At 33.8% G+C, this 18,460-nt stretch overlaps 1 long non-coding RNA gene across 1 annotated transcript; it reads right to left on the bottom strand.

The window, feature by feature from the left end:
• Positions 1-8,464: 8,464 nt before the first annotated feature.
• LOC134807602 (uncharacterized) lies at positions 8,465-16,816 on the bottom strand. The gene is made up of 3 exons (XR_010148492.1): positions 16,517-16,816; positions 12,408-12,491; positions 8,465-11,169 (listed from the first exon to the last, which is right to left on the bottom strand). It is a non-coding gene; the product is annotated as an uncharacterized LOC134807602 (long non-coding RNA).
• Between the last annotated feature and the right edge of the window lie 1,644 nt (positions 16,817-18,460).

The following is an 18,460-nucleotide window of genomic DNA, read 5'->3' as shown; positions in this document are numbered from 1 at the left end:
AAATATATTAGTCAGAAAATATGTAAGAGCAAAAGGAATTCACTTATGCCTCTACATTGAATCACATATATTAAAGAACAGCAATATTTTTTATTTTCAGGAGACAAACAGCTTCATGTTCAACAAGAAGAAATGCATCTTTCCTCCATAACAATTGCAAAAGAAATTCTGAATGTTATAGAAAACTATTTCCAGCATAGTAATTCATATGAACTCTAGAACCAAAAATCCCAGAATCTTACCTCCACCAGTTACTATGACTGTGTTTAAATTATTCAGCTTCTTTGTTTTTCTACCTACAAAATGGGGACAAAATGGTACTGAGAAACAGAGAAGTGGCATCAGACAGTTAGTAGCTAGCCTGGCACAGAGCTAGGCCTTGTTGTTAAACCTGCCTCACAGTTAGGCTGTGGTGTTCTCCCATTGAACACATAATGTCAGACATCGCCACCATCAGACAGTCGGTCTGTGACTGAGATAAAGTGAAACAACATCAACATTACTTCATGATCAAATCTGAGCAGAGACAAAAATATTGTGATTGCACAAACTACAACCCTCTCCCAGCTAACATGAAAAACATCCGCTTCTTCATCAATTACATCTTAGCCCCTCTTCATTCCTACCACGTTGTACATAAAAATTAATATGTCAAATTGGAGAATTCCCCAGGCTTCCTGGCAGTGTCCCATCCAGAGGAAAAGCTTGCTTCCTTGAGTTCTCACTGAAATCACCCAAGACTAAATTCCCTAAGTCCCTTTCAACACCTTCTTACTCCACAGGATTTTTTTTTAACTTGTTGACTTTTTTTAGGTTTTTAGTTTTCTTCATTGTAATGAGTCAATGAGCCCAATTTTTCATGATTTGGGGTGTATTTCTCTTAATCTTTGGCTGCAGGGTGTGGGACCGTTATAAATATTAAATTGATTAATGCATAGTTTGCATTTAAAACAGCATCTGGCTTATAGAAAATTGAAGCCATCATTACTTTCAAACACAGTCAAAATGCCTCATGGAATGTCAGTATTCATATTTAGGTATTTTTATTTTATTTATTTAACAAATCTATTTTTATTCAGCATCTTCTACATTTTAAACCCATTGCTATGTACATGGATATAAAGAAATGATAGTTTTCCTATCTTTAAGTTAAACAGTAGACACCTGTGGATTTCCAAGACTATTTAAACTTTCCACATAACTCCTTCTTACACACTGTTCTCTGTACTATTGCACACAGATAATTACTCAGCCTCCCTTACCTTCAGACCTCTATAGTTTCACAAGCACAGAGCTCTGTTACATGGTAATCATCATGGATAGTTTGGAGATAATAGGAGAGAATTTCATTGCAAATATAATGTGACCTAAAACTAGATATGAGGGGTCCTTATAACAAAAAATGACCATCATCAGAGAGACTACTAACAGATAAGAGCAATTTTCTAGTTTATATAGCCAATTGAGTATATTCCTGCTCACTGGGTATAATTATAAACAGAGACTCTTCACTGTCAAGCATATCTTGGTTTGGTTGGTAAATTTTGTAGTTCCCCTGTTTAGTGGCCATCACTATTTTTGATATCTCATCTTAAAGTTGGGGTCCACTCTTCCATCTCTGCTCTCTGTTTTCCATTACAGGCACCATAAATGACATTAAGACCAAGCAAGCAATCACTCTTACTCTTTATTATTTAGAACCATTTTATTTCATACTCATCTTAACTGACTTATCCAAAAGATGGGATGGTTGTCCTCCTAGAACAAATATGTTTCAGTGCTTCCTGGAATAGCTGGAATAAATGGCAGCTGGATTCTAATACCACAACAATGTTTTATAAGTTTTATTCAATAATATATTGGTGAATTTTCATCAGTGATATAGTAAGAATATGTATAGCATTACTTTCTTGATAATAATATAGTCCACTATATTACTATAACATAATTTATTAGTACATTAATTTTTACTGTTCCAAAAATATTTTAATGATGGCATTTCTACAAATTTCTTAATATTATTTTCTTTTTTTTGTCATTATTGCTCCAAAAAAAAAAAAAAAACAAAAAACGAGATACCTGTGCTGCAGAACGTGCAGGTTTGTTACATAGATATACATGTTCCATGGTGGTTTACTGCACCTATCGATCCATCCTCTAAGTTCCCTCCCATCACTCCCCACTCCTGCAACAGGCCCTGGTGTGTGATGTTTCCCTCTCTGTGTCCATGTGTTCTCAATGTTCAGCTCCCATTTATGGGTGAGAATATGCGGTGTTTGGTTTTCTGTTCCTGTGTTAGTTTGCTGAGGATGATGGCTTCCAGCTTCATCCATGTCCCTGCAAAGGACATGATCTCATTCCTTTTTATGGCGGCATAGTATTCCATGATGTGTATGTACCACATTTTCTTTATCCAGTCTATCATTGATGAGTATTTGGGTTGGTTCCATTTCTTTGCTATTGTAAAAAGTGCTGTAATAAACATATGTGTGAACGTGTCTTTATAGTACAATAATTTATATTCCTTTGGGTATACACCCAGTAGTAAAACGCCTGGGCCAAATGGTATTTCTGGTTCTAGATCCTTGAGGAATTGCCACACTATCTTCCACAATGGTTGAACTAATTTATATTCTGACCAATAGTGTAAAAGTGTTCCTATTTCTCCACAGCTGTGTCAGTATCTTGTTTCCTGACTTTTTAATAATTGTCATTTTGACTGGTGTGAGATGGTATCTCATCGTGGTTTTGATTTGCATTTCTCTGATGAACAGTGATGTTGAGCTTTTTTTCATATATTTGTTAGCCACGTAAATGTCTTCTTTTGAGAAGTGTCTGTTCATATCCTTTGCCCACTTTTTGATGGGGTTGTTTGTTTTTTTCTTGTAAATACGTTTAAGTTCCTTGTACATTCTGGATATTAGACTTTTGTCAGAAGGGTAGATTGCAAAAATTTTCTCTCATTCTGTAGGTTGCCTGTTCACTCTGATAATAGTTTCTTTTGCTGTGCGGAAGCTCTTTGGTTTAATTAGCTCCCATTTGTCAATTTTGGCTTTTGTTGCAACTGTTTTTGGTTTTTTAGTCATGAAGTCTTTGCCCATGCCTATGTCCTGAATGGTTGTCTTCTAGGGTATTTATAGTTTTGGGTTTTACATTATTTTATTGTTACTACTTAAGGAAAATCTCCTAGAAGTGAAATTTGGGGATCAAAGTAAATGCACATTTAAGGCTCCTGATACATATTGCCAAACTGTCCTCCAAAGAGCTCATACAAATTATAGGCCCTCCAGCAGTAAATGTGACTTCCTATCTTGCTTAGATTTAATTGTGACAAATCATTAGTGATATTAATTATAATAATTTTTTTAATGTTTTCCAATAATAGAAAAATTTAGTTATTTGCATTTCTGATTGTTAGAAATGTGAACATTGTTTGACATGTTCATTTATTATGTATTTCTTCTTTGGTGATTTGCCAAATCTTATTATTTGCACCCTTTTATTTCTGTGATTGTTTTGATAATTACTCTTTATATGTAAGAATATTAATACTTTGTTTTATAGAGAGAGCAAACATTTCACAAATTTATATCATTATTATAATTAAATAATGTAAGTATACATTTTTACAATTTTGTAAAATCAAATACATTTATCATTTTTAGCACAGATTCAGGGAGCTCCAGGTGTGAATTTATTAGATCTTCATATTATCACCTCTCAGCTTCCACGTTCATGGTCAATCGATTAAGGTTAAATTAGATAATGCCTGCAAAGGGTTTGAATTTCAGTGCTTAGAAATTTGTAAAGTCTCAGTCAATAATTACTGAGCTACTTTTTAATAATGCTTCTTCATCAAAGTTATGTATTTATTTAAACTTATATTTCAATGCTTTAGTGGTTCTTGTTTATATTTTAAGTCTTAATTAGAATAGAATTTGCCTTTTTTATATGGTAAAACATTATTTATGTAAACTTATTTTATTCATAATGCACAGTACTCTAGAATCATTCTTAAGTAAATTATATTTTTCCAATTATTTAAAATGTAACTTCATGATAGACTACATACATTTCTCCTTCCCCACACATGCACTTACATGCATGCATAGACACATGCACGAACACAACACACTTTGATCTGCTTTGTATTTTTTGTCCTGTAATAGGAACGTGTCCATTCTGGTTTTAGTATGATACTTGACACTTTAATGATTTGATCTTGGTGCAACATCTTTAACACTGTAATTTATTTCCAAGAAATTCTTTGCCTTTTAGACAAGTTTATTCTTCAAAACGTATTTTGGAATTATTTCACTAAGGATCAGAATAAATATAACAGCACCTGAATATTTTTATGATAATTCTTTAAAAATAAACTAGTATAATTTTTATTTCAGATTTAAGATTTTCTTCAGATTCTTGTTACCCTAAACAAATTTTTAATATAAGATAGATATTTTAATAATACATTTTGATGATCTATTAAAAATGTGATTCGTCTGCCACAGTCTTAAAATTTTCAACTGCAGGGTGTGGGACTGTTATAAATATTAAATTGATTAATGATGTCACCTACTGAATAAAGAGTCCCATTTTTTGAAGAACTTAAACTTTCTCCTTAGAGGTGTAAGAGAGAGTAATACATCTCTAAGTAGTAAACACATTAAAACATACACCATAGCAGGATTTTAGAGGTTATTAACTAGTGTCTTTAGAATATTAGTATAAAGCTCTGTTACAAAGCACTGCTTAAAAGAAAACAATGAAAAAGAAGAACAAAGTTGACTAATTACATTATATGACTAAGACTTGCAATATGGCTCCAATATCAAGACAGTATATACTGGCATAATTATAGACATAGAGATAAATGCATCATGATAGGAAACCAGGTTATACCTATCAATATCTGGGCAATTGTTTTTGGAAAAGGTGTAAATATACTTCAGTGGGGGAAAGATAGTCTTTTCAACAATTGCAAATAATTGAACCTCTATCTATACCTTGAACCATACACAAAAATTAACTTAAAATGAATCGTAGATACAAATTAAGCTAAACCTATAAATTTCTAGAATATAACATAGAAGAAATTCTTTGTGATCTTGGGCTCAGAAAAAATTCTTAGGAAAAAATGCACAAATTATAAAAGAAGAAATGATAAATTGGACTTCATTAGAATTAAAAGCATTTACTCTTCTTAAAGTAACTGTTTTTAAAGGTTTAAACAAGTCACAGACAGGGAGAGAATATTTGCATAACAGAGTTGGCACAGTATTTGTTCTTCCAATATATTTTAATAATCTTAGAACTCAGTAGTAAGAAAACAATCAAATTTTCAAAAAGAGCAAAAGATTCGAAAAGACACTTTACCAAAGAAAAAAGACAAGTGACAAACAGGCAACACAAAAAGATGCTCAACATCATTATTGACTGGGGAAATAGAAATTACAATAAAATTTCACTACACAGAGCTTAAAATAGCTCATGAGGATGTAGAGCAACTGGAAATCTCAGACATTGCTTATAGGAATGCAAAAAAAAGTAGTCCCTTTGGAAAACAGTCTGGTAGTTTCTGCTTAAGTGAAACATACAAACAACAAACATATTTATGACCCACTACGTATTTACCCAGATAAATGAAAATACATGCCCATACAAATATATGTACATGAATGGTTATAGTGACTTTATTCGTTAACTGTTAAAAACTGGACACAACACAAATGTCCGTTAACTAGTGAATGAATAAACAAAGTACTTCCATTCAATGTAATACAACTTATCACTAAAGAGGAATTTACATGCAAAAATGAAGATACATCTTAAAGTAGCATGCCAAGAAAAGAAGTTCACACGAAAGGCCACATACTGTGTGATTACAATTTTATGACATTCTAGTAAAGACAAACATATAATGACAGTAATGTCAGTAGCAGCCAGCCAGGTAGGGAAAGTGGATTGACCATCAAGAGTCATGAAAATATTTTTCTGTTGACTGTGGTGGTGGTTACACACTTAGAATATTTGTCAAAACTCATAGAAAATGGTGCCTCCTCATGTATGTAAATTGTACCTCAATAAACTTTACCTTTAAAAGAGTAGAGAATGATGCCTTGACTAAAGAAGATGCTGACCTTGTAACTTGGGTGGATTTTTCTAACTTTGAAATCTCGGTGTATCTATCACACTATTGAAAATAATAGTAGCGCATACAAAATGCTTGACATACAGCCTCCTTCTGAGTAAGTGTTAGTTATTATAAAAAGGATGTGATGATCATATCCCACTTAGCAAGAGGAGTAAGGAGTGGTAATGAGGTAAGTTAAAGTGCACAAATGTTAACTCCTTTTTAAAGATGAACAGGAAAAACCCATGTACCCCACCACTTTTGAAGCTAAGTCTTATCTTGTCAAATAGATTCAAATAGAAGATTCTCACAGCTTACAGAAGGTAATTTAAAAAGTTTCATTGCCAACACAGGAAAAATATAAACTATAAATATATGTGTGTGTATCATATACAGTTTGTTAATTGAAGTGTGAATGCAGTAGAAAGAGGGTATGAGTAATAGGTGGCTTAAGCCAAATTTAGTTTAGTCATATCCTTGCTCTGCCAATATACCTCAAGCTTAAATGGTATCACTGAAGCTGTTTCAGACTTGAATTGCTCCAAAGCATTATTCTTGTGCCAACTGGGCTGAAATCTGGTGGTAGTTTACTTCTGCAGCCAGATAGGCAGTATCTTTTATGTTTTATTTATTTATAGTATCACTTAAGCCATGCATAACTTCATGTGCACTTATAAAGCTAAACTCACAATTTGTGAAGCAAACTTATGATGGGATGTAAGCAGTTTACAATATGAAACACATTATTGGATAAGAAAAGTTATTAGAGATAGTGTAGTAAATTAAACAGTCAGCCCCACACAAGCTATTTGATTGCCACATGGAACTACTAATGCTAGAGGTCTTAACCAATTTTTATGACTTTTTCATGGACAAATTTGTTTCAAATTTGACTCTGATTCCACAAATTTAGCTCCTCACTGCACCCAAGTAATGATGAGAAAATCCTCTTCTTTTCCTAGAATCTAATAACAGAAAAGAAGTGCTAGTTATCTATTACCCATTCGAGAAACAAATTTGTGGTAAAGACCCAGATTATTTATGACCCCCAAATCTATAGGGATTTTTTGTTTGTTTTTCCATTGCACCTTACCACCTTTCTTTAGAATACTTATCCTATGAAGGAGATGGATAGTCTATGTTTAAAGGGTGGTTATAATCATTTTTAAAATACTCAAGGATTTGAATGTTCAAATGGTAGATTTATAAGTGGTATTTTTATTTACCATTTAACATTTAATGACAATGAATTATGAGCTCAAGTGCCTGTGAAATGTCTGCTTTTGTCCACAGATCATAAACAACTTAAGGGATAAGTAATGGTTAGTTTGAAATCTTCTGTTAAGAATAACTGCTCACTGAAAATCAATAAAAAAATGAACTCACATAGTTTTGAGATTCTGAGGCAATCTAACAGAAGTTATTCAATTTATTATAAAATAAGCTATCAATTAATATTTTGAGTAGTTGTAATTATGAAAGCAGCACAACCACAGTACAGAGGAAATAGTTACCCATAATTTCATTCCCCTAAGACAACTATTATCGTTTTACAGCCTTTTAAATGTGAATGCAACTTTTGCAGAGTAGTCTCGTACAAAGTAAAACAGACCTGAATTTCTATGAAGCTCCACCTACTATGACCTAATGGCCTCTAACTTTTGACCAGTGAGCTAAGAATGATTTTTATGATGTTAAATACTGAAAATTGAAAACAATAATATTTCATGTCATGTGAAAATAATATGAAATTTAAGTTTCAGTGTGTTATAAATATAACTTTTTGAAATACAGGCATGCTGATCTATACATGTATTGTCTGTGGCTGCTTTTGTGCTACATAGGGCTGAAACTAGGCTAAGGCAATTTAGGTACTCACCTCAGGCACAGAACCTAAGGGTGGGGAGGGGTGCAAAAAGTTCAGTCATGAAGATAAGCCATATTTAATGCAATATGTTAAAAATCAAAATTAATCCACAACAAGTTTTAAGCAAAATATCTAAATGTTATTAAAGACAGCATAAGTTCTGCAACAGCAGAACTGAGCAGTTGTGGCCAAGACTGTATCACCGGCAAAACCTAAAATATTAACTACATTTAGTTTACTTGCTAACTCTTACTCTACAGCATTTAGGCCTTAGAGTTATTTTCATATTTCCTCTTAACAGTTTCTACTTTAGCATATAATGTAGATTAGTAAAGTTTTGTTTGACAAAATATTCCTTGCCAAAGACTCTGTCAATCAGAAAATAAACAAAATAAAATGTATGTGGACAATAATATGGCAAGCATGAACTCTTTATTTATTATTTATTTATTTATTTTTTTTTTGAGATGCAGTCTCGCTCTGTCGCCCAGGCTGGAGTACAGTGGCGCCATCTCGGCTCACTGCAACCTCCGACTTCCGGGTTCACGTCATTCTCCTGCCTCAGCCTCCCGAGTAGCTGGGACTACAGGCGCCCGCCATCACGCTCGGCTAATTTTTTATATTTTTAGTAGAGACGGGGTTTCACCGTGTTAGCCAGGGTGGTCTCGATTTCCTGACCTCGTGATCCGCCCGCCTCGGCCTTCCAAAGTGCTGGGATTACAGGCGTGAGCCACCGCACCCGGCAGAACTCTTTTTATTCTTACTGTGGTTTTCTTATAAGAAGGAGGAGAAAAAGGAGGAGCAGGAGGGGAGAAGAAGGAAGTCTTAGGCTGCATGACCCAGAAGACATTCTGTGGGAAGGACTGATTTTATCTAATATGATACCAAATAAGATACAAGCGTGGGAGGCCATAGAGGCTTATAAAGACCATCACTCACCCATATTTACCAATGGTTGTTCTAAAAAAAATTACTTTTCCTTTAATGTTCTGTATTGAGTATTCTCCACCATAATCTCACTCTGAGGAAGTTAAAGATGTGAGGCACCAAGACTTAGATATTATCTAAATTCTTAACAGAGGAATAGACTCTGCCAAGCCTCAGGCTACACTTCTCATTTATTTTCAAGAACTAGTTACCTGGTGACAGTTGTTTGGACATTAAACCTAATGCTGACTATTGGAGATACTTCATACCCTGTAATATGCTTAAATATCAGAGGGAACTTTCTAAAAATCTGATTTCTAAAGATTACTTTGGAAATTCTTTCTTGTTTCTCTGAACTCTAATTTTTTCACACATCAGTTTTCATAAATAATTTGCTTCTTACTGCTATTAAGAAGTGGCAAGCTGACAGTTTCTCAAATTTGCTCAAAGAAATCTTTGATACCAGTTTGTCAGAAGTCTTTTATTACTGTTCAGAAACTTGAAAAAAAAAATTTCCTGGAAAACACACTCAGGATTCCCTGTACCTTGGGAGTCATTCTGCTTTAGGAAGATTCTGTTCTGTAACAAGGATTCATGTGCTTGTTACCAATACAAAGTTATGTTTTACCTGCTTTTCTAAAAACAGGAAGACTGCACAATATTTTTTTTCCTGAAATGGAAGTGGTAATTAAGCATGCTATTTTAAAATCGTATTCTAGTTTTGTTAACAAAAATGTCTAATTCTACAGATTTGCAACAAATTAAGGAATGAAAATTTTTGTATTGTCATCGTATTACTATATATAACTGACGTTTAGCTGGACGCAGTGGCATGCACCTGTAGTTCCAGCTACTTGGGAGGCTGAGGCAGGAGGATCACTTGAACCCACAAATTCAAGACTGTATCACACTACGATCATGCCTTTAACTAGCCACTGCGCTCCATCCTGGGCAACGTAGTGAGACCCTGTCTCAAAAAAAAATGACGTTTTATTTTTGCAACTATGGTAAACACTGAAGGACTTTACATATATTTGTGATTTTAAATTGTTTATTTACCTATCAGCTGTTCAGAGTGGCAAGCTTTGTAAACATTCTAAATTACATACCGATCAATCAATTCAATTACGTAGTATGGTTAGATCATCTAGTACCTTATAAAACTTTTACCTTTGAGGTGTGTGGCCAGCAATTTCACCTTTACTAAAATAAAATACTTAAGGAATTCTAGAATTTCAATATTATAAAAATTTGATAATATATCAAGTTTAACATTGTAAAATTACTCAAAGGCATAATATGTACCTTAAGAAATGCATGGCATCTTTGCTATGTAGAGTGATTATTAAGTGCTCAGTGGTTGGCTCAGCATTTTTCTGTGTGTATGCAGTGAATTGCACAGAGTTCTTTTTTGATAAATATTTGCTGAATAAATAAACTCGGTAGATTGAACAAACACTGATAAAGCCATGTTAACACAGGCTATCAATGTGAACCTTGACAGTCTCATTAAGCATTTTTAAACAGTCTTCATTAAAACCTGAGTCTATATTAGAAATGTGTATACAGATAGACAGATAATTAGGTATAAAAAGTAAGTAGTAACTCTAAGTAAATTTAGGTTCATGCATAAAAGAATCAGAAGGTTTATTTAAGGCTCTATGTCTAACAGGAAATATAACAATCTCTATCTTTTCCATTTTGATGATAATTTGGATTCAGAGTAACATTTCAAGTGAAATTTCTTAAGGAACATTAAATACCCATTGTATTCAGGGCTATCACTCTGAGCGGATGCTGGTGAAATGTAGGCTTATGCTGTAATATTAGACAGTCAGATGGCTTTCGTGTGTAATGTCTTCTCCCTATCATAACCTAAAAGTGGTCCCATAAGCAGTTCTCCAAACCAAAGTACTGATAGACAATTAACATTTTTAAGTAGTTACTAAAAGAACAGCATTCGAAACTTTTGAGAATTTTAAATAGATTTTAAGTCTACTTATACCATTAGGTATACTTTCTCTCAGGTCAGAAATGTGAAAAACACCTGGAAATATCCGAAGAGTTTGTTTCAAAGAATACAAATGGTATGTTGTACAGAAGCACTCGAAATGCTAAATAACGAAAACAAAACACCCATCTGGGCGTCAAGAGATGTGTATTTTTTTCTCAGTAGAGCTAATAACTGGTTGTGTGATCCTGGACAAGTCACTTAATTTGTCTTGGCCCTTCCGTTTTTCACCTGTTAAATGAAAGAAGTCACAGATGCATTTGATTATTGTAAACCCTGAGAGTTTTAGCCCTAATGGATTCTACAGAAAGTAGAATCAAGTCAGGGGAGTATGAAGAAGGCACCTGAGTTCTGTTTGCAAGAGAAGAAGTTGGCCATCAAAAGTTGGGGTGCAACAAAGGTGGAGGGTCAATATGACACACATTGTTTCATGCTTCGAGGAATCTCCCTTCTACTGCATAACTCGCCAGCTCAGTTCTTTTGGTTTTTCTGATTCTCATCCACAGGACACTGCAATCACTTGCTGGTTGGTGTGTATGTGCTCAGAGTAATCATTTTACATCCAGCGACTTAGAGTGTGGTCCTAGGAAGTGGCAGCATTTCAGCTGCAGAAAGGAAGAGGATCAGTCTGAGCATTCTTGAAGAAGATTGCAAAACTGCTTTTAGTTCATGTAGTGTATTTCTAGTCCAAGACTTCTTTTAATGGGCAAAAAGAGATTTTTTAAAAAAGGAGAAACTTGGATGTTTCCTAAAGCAACATTCAAAGCAATTAAATGGAGCTTTTTAAGCAATGTGATCTTTTTCACTCTCACAATCTCCTCTTTAGCCTTAAGTAAAAACCAAAAGAGATCTTTGAAAAATGATGATTTTTTTATATTTAATATATGATCTTTTCATGTTTCTGCTGTTGTGTGCTTTTGAGCTGTCTAACAACTATAGCTATGTAGCCAGCAGAAGGGCAGACTTGTCTTATATCCTGTGAAGAGGTGACTACCTGAAGTGTGAGAATGAAAGAAAAAATAAGAATTCTATGAAAGGTTTTACTACAGAGAATATAGGGCCAAGACCTTCATCTAACCCTGGGTACACATTATTCTTAATAATGCATACCGGTATCTTTTTTTTTTTTTTTTGGCCAACTTTAAGTCATGAGCTTACAAAAACTGACAATATTTTACAGAAACAGATTTTTTTTAAAAAAGCATAATTCTATTTCCTGTATCTTTCACAGTTCTTTAATTTGAAACATATCACTTTTATCTCGTCTTGCTTTAACACCAGATTTGGTTTAATTAAATTTATGTCAAATGAACACATGAAACGAAAGGAAAATCGGAAAGCCTGCAGTTGCCCATTAGTGAGTCAGTGACTGCAGTGAAAGGCTTTTGAAGCCTGGCTTACTGCCAGGACAAGCTTGCAATGATGCTCGGAGACACCCATGATGCTTTGAAGGAAAGGACTTAGCTGACCTGAGCCTGCTCAATGGAATCAGTCAAAATCCTCATGGGCTGGATATAAAATCTATAATAAGTCTTCTGTCTTCAACCATTTACCTGTCAAAGACAATGAGTAGGGGGTGTGAAATCACAATTCATACAGAAAATTAATTGTACGAGGGCCATTTATTATTATTATTATTACAGCATTATTGATTATGTGGGTGATTTAGTATGTTTTGAAAGCTACATGCCAAGCCTTTGAAAGGCAGTGCCAAACTGTCAATCCTTGGAGCTACTCCATCAAAACAATATTTAACTTTGGCTCTCTTAGCTGAAATATCTGTCAATTAGTCAAATAATATATGCTATTAGCGAATATAAAAAGCATAACCTCCAGGAGCTAGTATTTAGAGCTTTGCAAATTCGTCACTGTTAAACACCTATGTTTAAAAATACATGAAGCCCTAAATGTTTTGACACTGCTGCTAAAATGCAAAGTAAAATTCCATGTCTCGTATTGTTTCTGATACCACGTGGTCTTTGCGTCTTTGTACTTGAACACATTTATACATCCAGCTTTGGCACTTTCATATAAAAATATATTGAATGACTCCATGAATCAAATAATGATGTTTATTCTGATTTTGTATTCAAACAACATGTTCTTAAAGGATATGTACTATTTGGTTTCCTCTTTTTGCTTATTGGGATCTGATCCACAGTTCAGTTGCATTTTGTATTTTCATACTTTGGACATTAAAGCCTTTACACAAACTTTCAACACTAAAATAAATAACTCATTAGGGAGCAGCAGGGTGCACTGATGTTAGTAAAATAACGATATTTAAAAGCAAGCTTGGTTAGCATCTAGGAATATCAAAGGGACTAGGGAAGGCAAGAGAATGCTTTCAGTAGCTATTTTTTCTTTGTCCTGTTTAAAAATAATTCAAAGAAAGGTCTAAATGTTCCAAAAGTCAAATGGATATTATCGGAGGTGCTTCAACAATCCAGTCATACCAAACATCATCAATGTGCTTGTTCAATTTCTAATTTACCCAGTTCTGCTATTCTCCTACAGGCATACTGTTTTATATTTTCCATCTCTTCTACATGCTTTGCTTTTTTCCCCCATTATTTCATTTATAACTTAAAATAAAAGTAAAACAAACAAACAAAGTAAAAACCCTCTAAGGGTTGCAGTTTTACCAGGTGAAAAAGATTCCATTCACAGATCCAATGTGTCTTTCTACGTTCTAAGATAAGTGTCTGCACTGGAACACCATGGTAAGAGTTGCCTTCGGTAGAATATAATTTTGAGAAGAGAAATGATTTCTGCCGACAGCTAAATATGAGACATCATTTCTTGGCCAATAGGAAAGTCCTTAATTTTGTGGAATCGATGAAATATGTTCAGCTGGATTCTGCCACTTGCCTCTAGTTAGATATTAGTAGTCTTTTCATTTTCACGAGATCAAATAAGATATGAAAATATTCAGTGTTTGCAAATTCCATAGGATATAGTACAATCCTAGTAATATAAGAAAAAAGATGGGTTTAATTTGCACTCACATTACCTTTGATGAGGTTGAAAATGTAAGTTTATATTTAAATAATGTACTCCTTAAAATCATGCTATCTTTGTTCTCAATATACATTTAACATGTAAAATATTTTATAACACCAACCATACTTCTTTAAATGTAAATACTTATAACTAAAAAGGAAGAACTGCATGTTTATGAAGTAGCAATTATTCCACTTTAATTCAAAATTCTCAGGGCCATAAATATTTTTCTGTATAAAATTTTGTCAGTTCTTTCAAATATTTTGTCTAGTAAACTATGAATTAAATTATTTGTTACAAATTGCACATGATCATGATAACTGGGAATAATTTTTAAATGCTCTAAGAGGCTAATAATAAAAGCTTTAAGAAATTGATTATATTTGTCAACATGTGCAATAGTCTTGCTTGCTTTTTATTGTGTTAAGATATTAGATATCTGCTTTACTTTATTCTTGGAGACTTTTTCAAAGGATTAGAGAAGAAAATAAGCAACCACTCAAAACTATCTTAGAGACTGTGCAGAAATATTTATATTCTCTTGCAAAATATTTGCCAAGTAAGGTCTTTTCCAACCAGAATACGTAATGACCACAGTATTCAGGCAAATTTTTTTCTTTTTTTTCTTCTTTTCTGAATTATTCTAGTAATTGTGTAGCACAGCTTTTCCCCCTGGCACTAAGGACCTAGTCTCTTTATTTCACATTTTAAAACCAAATTGCCAGAAGTGTCTGAAAGGCTGTACTTCAGGAAAAAAAAAAAAAGAAAAAAAAAAAGCACTTCAGGGCCAAGCTTTTGCTAACACACTGAGCATTAAGAGATGAATCAAGGGCGTAACAGAATGCTGAGAGCACCTTTGCACTGGAATCAAAGGCACATCACGAGGAGTCAACATTTTGCCTGAAGTTGCTCGCTCTGACTCTCCCATTGCCTGTAATAAAGTAGCTAAAAGGACATTTGGGACAATCCTGGGCCAAGCAGAGCTGTTTTAGATCCACCTAAAAAATCATAGCCAAAAGAAAAAGTGATTCTGAGAAATATCTCAATCCAATTCTTTATACCTGTCCATAGAGAAGAAAATGCATGGTAAGGCATGGCCTCACTTACTGGCATTGAGGCTCAATTAGTTGTTCCTGAATAGACTCCAATAACTAGCTACCTGTTGGAGCTCTGCCATCCTTTTGATTCAGTCAGTGTTAGTTTTGGAGTCTCTGTTTCATTAGGATGCAAATTCCTGAGTTGTAGTTTCTGATTTCTTTAGTTACTCAAAGTGGAAATTTTGGGATGAAATGGCAAGAGAGAAAGAACAAAATAAGCCTTTTAAAAATGATCCATGAATGTGTTTTTTACCCCATGTTGTTGTCAACAGTAAGAATATCCATCGGGAAAGGCTAGCTCAAGGTAAAGATTAATACAGAAGCCCTGCTATTCTGATTTTGTTAATGCCTAGCGAAGTGTCTTCATATCACTTCCAAAGAAAAGAAAATTGCTCACAAATGCCATTTATTCATTTATACTTGTACAATGAAGCAAACAAATCAATAAATGTATATGAAGCAGTTGAAGCATTGAGAAACCAAACTTCATTGCACCAATTTTTTGTTATATAACTAACTGCATTCCTAATTTCAAACAGGTGCTAAATTTCAAAGACAGTCCCATAATTTCAGGCACTTTTCAACACAGAATTATTTTTAAGAATTAAAAGTAGATAACTCATTTTCATATTATCCCCTAAATAAAATAAATGAATATATAAATATGTTTACTTTCTTAGGTTAAAATGGTGCCATTGAGAACAGATGGTTAGAGGTTAAAAAAAGCATTTTTAATATAATGTTAGAAATATGATTATTCCTCATATAAAATGCAAAATATTTAAATGGAACAAAGATCTTATTTATGCAACTGAAGCTTAAAACTCAAATGAAAGCATTTTTATTCAACTTGAAGATAGTATTTTTTTTATGACTGCAGTCATCCACAGGAGAGCCCATGTCACTTTTTGATTTTTAGAACAATAGCTTGTTTTGTCTGTTGTCAACATTGGTATGTAAAATGCTTGTAGTCATATTTTACAAATCACACAGGGTTCATCTTCAAGTTCTGTCATTACAAATCTCCCAATTCTAACAATATCATTACAAAATATTAAAATGTTCACAGCAAAGGGACACACAAGTTTGAAAGTTCCAGTCAAACTGATTATACAAAATGATAACACTAAGGTTGTCCCAACATAAAAGCTGACAAGTCAAAAGCAGGGATAATGTGCATTTTCACTAACAAATAATAAAGGTTCTGTGCATCAGGACAGCCATATTCTCATGATCAGAGCCATTACTGGAAGAAAGAGCTTTGATAAAGACTGCTAATTTTGCACAGAGGCAAATTTGAAAGAAACAGTAAGAGGGAATGTGCCCAATGCACCTCTAAAATATTAATTAATACACCTCTGGAAAGATGAGCCCTTATGTTCCAGTTACAAAGACAGGGTGCATTCATGAACTTAGTTCAACATTCACCCTGCATAGCGATGGGGTGCGAAAAGGAAGGCAGCGATGAAGTCACTTACAGTTTGCAATTCAGCTGTCATGTGGAAGTCTGCAGTAGGTATGAGCAAAATATACTGTGAAGAATATGTGGCTCAATATTATACGGCAAAATCGAACTTTGCAACTGCTTATGCATAATTAACTACCTGGGACTAGCCTGCTCTGGTGCACCACTTTATAGATCAATAAAAAATTAAACTAAAAATACAGACTCCTAGGTAACTGTGGTCACAGTACAACTCTATCTTCCTTTGCAGGCTTATTATTTCCTGAAGCTGTGGCTGACAGGTTCTATGAGCACACATTTTTGCATATATTTTGTTTATGTGCAAGCCTTGGCATTTCAGCCATCTCCTGCTGAGGCCCCTTCCAACCATATGCTTCTGTTTTTCTTCATTAGGTGATGTGATCCCTTTTGACTGTTGCATGCACGTGAAAGGACAGTGGGCTTTGGGGGGAGAAGAAACCCTGCTTTAAGAGAGTACACGTCAGTTGGCCTTCAGCTGTTTGGAGCTGATTCGATCTGACAAGTGTTGAAGCTACTCATCGTAATGGATGTCTCTACTTTAGCAGAGAGGAGGTGAAAAGGATGTAATTCCCAGTGAAAGAAAGCAACATGAACTATTATTTAATTACTGCTTAATATATAACTCACTAGGAGTCCCTGTTGATTTACAGTTCTAGCTTCTTCTTTTCTTTATTAATGGAACAATCTAGTCTTTTAATGCGATGTGATTGAGCCACACCTGTTATTGATAGGGACTTTCCCAAATGAACAAGGCAAATAATCCATTTTAATACCCAAGCATGTATGATTCTGAAATGCTTAATTTTTTCAAATATAGAAGTTACTCTTTTCATCCCACAAAAACAAACAAACAAACAAACAAACAACAACAACAACAGCAACAAAAGAAAACCTTGAGCTAGTATTGCCCAGACTTATTTCTTTCACTGGTTTAGGATATGGTGTGCATATTTCTGAATACTCTGGACACCAACCTTTTTAACTCTCTGGATTCTAAAAATCAATTAGAACCCTCCACTCTCTCCTTCCCACTTCAGTTTTCACACCAATAGGATGCTGAGTTAAATAGACATAGTTTCGTTTTGTTTTTTGATCAGATGCAATTTCTGGATGTGCTGACGCTGATTTTTGTCAGCAATCCACCTTCTACACAGAATTTGTTGTCCTACTGGGGAAATGCAACTTTAAAATCTGAAATGCAAGTCTATTATTTGTTTCCAAATTATAATACTTTTTAGAATCATTTCTAAAGTATTGTTTTCATTCCTTTCTTTTATTGGGAAAAAGTCAAGGCAAAAAAGTGATTGGGTGTTGGGTTTGGGTTTAATTCTACTCACATAGTATATTAAAGTTGCATGCTCACTGAAAATATTTAAGTAGAAGGGTTCTGTCCACATATTAAATATATAGCAATAAGATTATTTAATTTTTTATTCCCTTCAATATATAATGTGTAACAATTATATTGGTAATGTTTCTTGTATTTTCTTTTTTTTGGCTACAGCTTATATTTTCCTTACCCAACTTTGCTGAAGGATTATTCTTAACATATAGTATCTATAACATATAGTAGTTTATATCATTCATGCAAATTTTTCAACAAACATATCACAAATAAACACATATCATCCTTTAGAAAACACGTTATATTTGTGCCAAAATCTGACATAGAGAAGAAAACACTCTGTATTATATAGTCCGTATATGTAGTTTAATCATTTTTAGCTTATATCATTTTTAAAGTACCCTTATTTTGCTATATCCACATGTAGGCTGATAAAACTTTGAAACCTGTGGCTTTCTTTTAAAGGTAGCCAATTCACTAATTTGGATATTATCAGAAAACAGTTCGTATGATAATGCTAGACTGTCTAAATTTTTTATACTTTACATTTTTGTTTTCCTGAGACATTATCACATCCAGCTGATTTAGGTA

This window comes from Pan troglodytes, chromosome 11, assembly GCF_028858775.2.
Source record: "Pan troglodytes isolate AG18354 chromosome 11, NHGRI_mPanTro3-v2.0_pri, whole genome shotgun sequence".
Classification (NCBI taxonomy): domain Eukaryota; kingdom Metazoa; phylum Chordata; class Mammalia; order Primates; family Hominidae; genus Pan; species Pan troglodytes.
Note: the sequence above shows the minus strand (reverse complement) of the source record. Positions and strands in the feature narration are given on the sequence as shown.